The following is a 5,938-nucleotide window of genomic DNA, read 5'->3' as shown; positions in this document are numbered from 1 at the left end:
AAAAAACAAAAAACAAAAAAAACAAAACACCAAAATAAGGAAACTGCTTTTAATTGAGCTTTGAGCTATATCTTAAATAGTGCTTTTTAGGTAAAGGGAAACATTAAAGCTCCTTAAATTCCTGTTCGCAATTAAGCAGAAGCTTCTGAACCCCTTCTGTATAAGAATTTTGTGCCCAGGCAACAATGGCTCAACTGGTAAACCGAGGAACCTGCCACCAACCTGACACCCTGAACCTGAGTTTGGTCCCCAGGACCCATGTGCTGGAAGGAGAGAATCAAGCTCCACAGGTTGTCCCTTTGGCTTCCGCATGTAAATATATGAATACTAAATGTTCTGGAAACCCTGTCTTTAAAAAAATGAGGGGTTGGGGATTCAACTCTGGTGACAGAGCACTTACTTGCCAGCAAGCTCAAGGCCCTGGGTTCCATCCTCAGTTGGGGAGGGGAAAAAACAACAAAAAGAAAAAAGAAAGAAAGAAAAGAACAGAACAGAACTCTGCTGTGCTGGCTGTGCAAACTCACAGGCCCCACCTTCCACTTTAGCATACTGTTGCGGTTTTTTTTTTTTTTCTCCTGTTTCTGTTTTATTTTGTTTACAGTTACAGAGAGCTGACTCACAGCATGCAAAGGCGCAGGGACATGCACAGAATCCAGGTAGAAGCAGGGACTGGAACTATAGGACACAGGGAAGGCCAGCCTCCCCCAGCACCAGGAAAGAGCAGGGAACAGGGTCCCCCTCAGAACCCTACAAAGCAACCAACCTGCCGACTTCTCCCTTTTCCATGTCCAGGCTCAGAACTGTGAGCTGGGAAGTTTCTGTTGTTTTAAGCCACCCAGCTTGTAGCAGGACACTGTTTTATAGCCTCTGAGTGTTACTATCCCCCCTCAGGGACTAAATGGTCTCTATCTAGTTTACTGCAATGTTCTCTTGTGGCTTTGGTGTTCATTATCTTTTAACTGATAAAAGAGTCCTTAATTAAAATGTTTGATGGTTTGTTTCAAGTAAACTTGCCTATTTAGGATTTTGAACAGAAGATTACTATAATGGACATTATCTTTAAGTCTGGAGCGCAGCCCCACGTCCAGCTCCTGGCATCCACCCCAGCCCCCTGGCCTGGGGTTGCATTGCTCTGGACTCCAAATCCCAGCATGCCAAGGAGGGGTCAGGACCACTCCCACAGGGTATTTAAGTGGGCTCCCAGAGGAGGAACACGTGGCTCCAGGTTTGCATTTGCTCCCCGCTTTCCTGTCTTCCCGCCATGCTCTCAGCGCCGCATTTAATAAAAGGATGGGCATTTTAATTCGGTTTTATCTGACCTATTGGATTTCTTTGCGCCGGTGGAGCCTCCCATGTTAGGATTTTTTCCTAACAATTATACCATTTATCTTCCTCCATAGGCCCCCGCCCCTTCTCTCAAATAATAGAATTTTAAGTGGTTCGGATCGCCAAGCTCTCCCTTTCGTTCCCAGCCCAATTTCCCTTCCTGAAGCTAATACTGTTAATGGTGTTTGTTTTGATTTGATTTCATACTTTGCCACCTGCTTACTTCCCTAGGCTGGGAGACCCTCAAAGCAGGGCTTGATGGCCCAAAGAACATTGATTTCAAATAGAAAGAACTCTTGGTCCATAGACCTAGGTCCTCAGGAAGAACAGGAGAGGTCAGTTCCCAAACCTTGTATGGCACGAGAATATGGAAGTTAAAAATACCTGCCTGTCTGGTTCAGCAGTTACAGGGGCTGGCAGTCAAGCCCAACCATCTGGGTTCTGTACCCAGAGCCTACATACGTGGTGGAAGAAAAGAAGCAGCTCACGGAAGTTGTCCTCTAACTTCCCACATTGGCTCTCAGGCAAAATGAGAAACAAGACTCGGTGACTCTTACCTATCTGTCATCCTAGCCCTTGGGAGTCTGGAACGGGAGGAGAGGATCCTCGTAACCGCAAGGCCATCCTGGGCCAAGAGTGAGACCCTGTCTAAAAAAGCCAAAACAAGGGACTGGGGATGTAGCTCAGTTACGGAAATGCTTGCTTAACATGTATGACGCTTTGGATCTGCTCCCTGGTACCCCATAACCTGAATGTGGTGGCATCTACCTGTATTCCCCGCACCTGGAGGTGGAGGCCAGAAAATCAGAGAAATTCAAAAGCGAATAGGAGACAAGCTGGGCAGTAGTGCTGTGTGTACCTTTACCGCCAGCACTCCGGAGGCAGAGGCGGGGGTGGATCTTTGTGAGTTCAAGGCCAGCCTGGTCTAGAAAGCGAGCTAGTTCCCAGACAGCTAGGGTTCTCACACAGAGAAACCCTGTCTCGAAAAGCAAAAAAAAAAAAAAAAAAAAAAATTTAAAAAGAGAATATGAGACCAGCATGGGTTATATAAGAGTCTGTCTTTAAAAAAATAAATGTTGAGGCAGAGGCAGGTGGATCTTTGTGAGTTCGAGGCCAGCCTGGTCTACAAGAGCTAGCTCCAGGACAGGCTCCAAAGCTACAGAGAAACCCTGTCTCAAAAAACCAAAAAAGAAAATAATAATAATAATAATAATAATAATAATTAATTAATTAAAAAAAGAGAATATGAGACCAGGGGAATCTTTCTCTTTTGTCTACATATACTGCAAGCATTTATTTTGTTCACTTGTCTCTCTTCTCTTCTTCCCGGGGCTAAACCAAGTTTTGTTTCTGCAGTTCCATTGACCACCGCCCTGCCTCTAATCCTTGGACGTTATTGAAGGAAAACCCTGGGTAGGAAAACTATCTTTGTGACAGAAGACCCCAAACGACTAAGACGCCCAGGCTCCACCCCCTCTGGCGAAGCACAAGGCATGATGTTATGGTTTAATTACTGCAGCGTCCTAACTGAAATTTTTGGTGACTATTCTGGTTTTTTTTTAATTTCACGTTCTAAGTACGGTCTGTGCTGACCTAGACGGAAGGGTTCCACCCACTTGCTTTGGGACTGAAGAAGTCAAATTTCTCGTTCTTTCCCCACCCAGTGTTGTTCTTAATTGTACTGTTGCCTGGCAACTTCTGTAGAATCACACTCCGGAGTACTGTTAGCCGAAGGGGGGTGGGGGGTGGGGAGGAGGAATCTTGTCTCTAGCGGTAGAGAGAACAACCTATTTATCCTCCTTAGTCCAGTGACTCAGCAAATGAAAGCCTCAAGGACCTGCTACTGAACCATTCCCCTTCCTTATCAGCAAAGCAGGATTTTAGTTGAGACCCCTAAGACAGCCGAGGGTGCCAGAGTTCTCATTAACATCAACTCTGCTCTAGGCAAAGTTCTTCAGAACTAAGAACTATTTTTTCCTCAGAGGAACATTTCGTGAGGCTGCTGGGGCTTTCCCAAAGCAGAGTCTTTTCTAGTTTGTGTTTAGAACCCTGAAGTTCACCTCTGGTAGATGTCTGGATTTTGGTTTGGTTTGGTTTGGCTTTTAACTCTTCCTTAGGGACTGGGGAGATGGCTCAGCAGATTAAAGTGCTCTCAGGTCTAAGTTCAAGGCCCAGAACTCAGAGAAAGGAAAGAGGCAACTCCCAAAAGCTGTCCTCTGGCTCCACAGGGGCATTGTGCCCAGCCAAGTGCACACTCAACAAAACACAGCAGTGCAGGGCCTGCGAGCCGCTCAGCCCTCACAGCGGTGTACTTCCCAACCCAACGACCGGAGCTCCACCTCCAGTGCTGCTTGATGGAAGGAAAGAACTAACTCCGCAGGTTGTCTTGTAATGGTTTCAGGAAAATGCTGCAGGTCCCTGAGCAGTGGGTAGCTCGCCCTGAGACCATGGTAGGCCACGAAGGCAGCCAGGTCCCAGGCAGGAAGCTGCCTGGTGCACCGTGAGAGACCAAGACAGATAGGCATGCCATGCAGAGAAAGTGGGTATTTATTTAGTGGGTTATGGAAGGGAAGGAAAGGGGGGGAGAAGGGAGAAGAGCAGAGAGAGGCAGAGAGAGAGAAAAAAAGAGAAAGGAGGGATGAAAAGGAGAAGTGGGAAGAAAGAAAAAAAGACAGAAACTGCCTCAGAGAGAGAGAGAGAGAGAGAGAAACAGACAGACAGACAGACAGACAGACAGACTGAAAAGGAGAAGACTCAGGCTGAAAGCTGAAAGTCAGCTGGGGGGAGTGGGCGTGGCTTCTCTTAAAGGGCCAGGACAAAACATTACGGGTCTGACTTTCACACACGCACCTTGGCTTGTGCCACACACATATACAAACAAATGAGAAAAAAATTAATTAATATGAATTTTCCTTAAAGAATCACTAGTCAAAACTCACACTGGCACAAATGTGCTGGACCTGGAGAGATGGCTCAGTAATTGAACACTGGCTGCCCTTCCAGAGGACCTAGGTTCATTTCCTAGCACCCACACCACAGCTCGCAGCCGTCTGTAACCCCAGTTCCTGGCCTCCATGTGGCTCACAGACATACATGCAGGCCAAACGCCTACACACAGAGTAAAATAATAGTATTTTTTGAAAAAATGTGCTAAGTAGTTCAACTCTCTTCCTTATCATCTGTATCTTTTGTCTTCTGCCATTCCTTCATCCCTTAACAAAACTTACATCACCTCAGCTCTAACTGCTACCAATTGCCACTCAGCCCCAGGAACTCGGATCCCAGGCTAGAGTGAGGCCAACCCTAGAGCTGTTCTGGGTCGACTCCCCAGGTAAATGAGATTTCTTCACTTCTCACCCCCTCGATACCCTCCACTGAATATGGGAGCAGCTCAGAGTATAATCAGATTAATTCTTCTGAAGTTATTCAGCATATTAAATGTAGCAGTTAGCCTTTGCAAGGGACATTCCAGGAACACTATGTGTGCCTTAACTATAGCAATGTTGTTTGAGAACAATGTCTGTCTTAAAGTCACTTAAATACAACATGTGATTTCTGATGCCCCCCCCCAAAAGATATTTAATACTTACAAGCAGTTGAGTTGTGCACAACCAGCTGAGATAATGAGAACAAAGTATGCATACAATATGAACGGGAAGAGTCTAATGAGCAAGGGGAGAGCTTGTAGTTTAATACGATTTAGTTTTTATTGTCATGTCTAGTTAGTCGCTAGGGGCTATTAGACACTGATGTCTGCTTACCTTTCTAATGTTTGAATAAGATCAGTCAAGGGCAGATGACAGCATATCCTTTAGATATGAACTTTTATGGATGCTATACAGAAGGTTTTTTTTTATTTTATATTTATTTATTTATTTATTATGTATACAATATTCTGTGTGTATGCCTGAAGGCCAGAAGAGGGCGCCAGACCTCCTTACAGATGGTTGTGAGCCACCATGTGGTTGCTGGGAATTGAACTCAGGACCTTTGGAAGAGCAGGCAATGCTCTTAACCACTGAGCCATCTCTCCAGCCCCTATACAGAAGCTTTGAAGATCTAATATTCTTCATATTTTCTTAGGGTCTGAAGGTAGGAGAGCGACCACGCTAGGGTAGTCACAACAAGTGGTGTCTGTCCACGCACAAACCTTGGCAGGAGTGCCAGTGAGATGGCTCGATGGATCAGATACTTCTCCCACAACCCTGGAGGCCTGAGTTTGAGCCCAGGCACCCAGCTAAGAATGGAAAGACAGAAATGACTCTGCACAGCTGCCAGACCTTCACACACACCACGGCATGAACATACTCCAAGCTGCTTTGCTCTCATTGGTTTTTGAAATTATTACAGTGAGGGTCTTCTCTCTTGGTCTCTCTTTTCTCTCTCTCACGAATATCATGCATACACACAATAAGTTAAAAACAAAATATCAGAATGGTCTCCAACAAATAATGACACATCTTAGGATCTTGGAAAAATAAGAAAAACATGAAATTGGGTTCAGCACTTAAGAGCACTGGCTGCTCTTCCAGAGGACTTGGGTTCAGTTCCTGGCACCTATGTGCTGACTCCCAGTGTCTGTAACTCCAGTTCCAGAGGATCTGATGCCCTC

The sequence above is a fragment of the Microtus ochrogaster genome, chromosome 8 (genome assembly GCF_000317375.1).
Source record: "Microtus ochrogaster isolate Prairie Vole_2 chromosome 8, MicOch1.0, whole genome shotgun sequence".
NCBI classification, from domain to species: Eukaryota; Metazoa; Chordata; class Mammalia; order Rodentia; family Cricetidae; genus Microtus; species Microtus ochrogaster.
Note: the sequence above shows the minus strand (reverse complement) of the source record.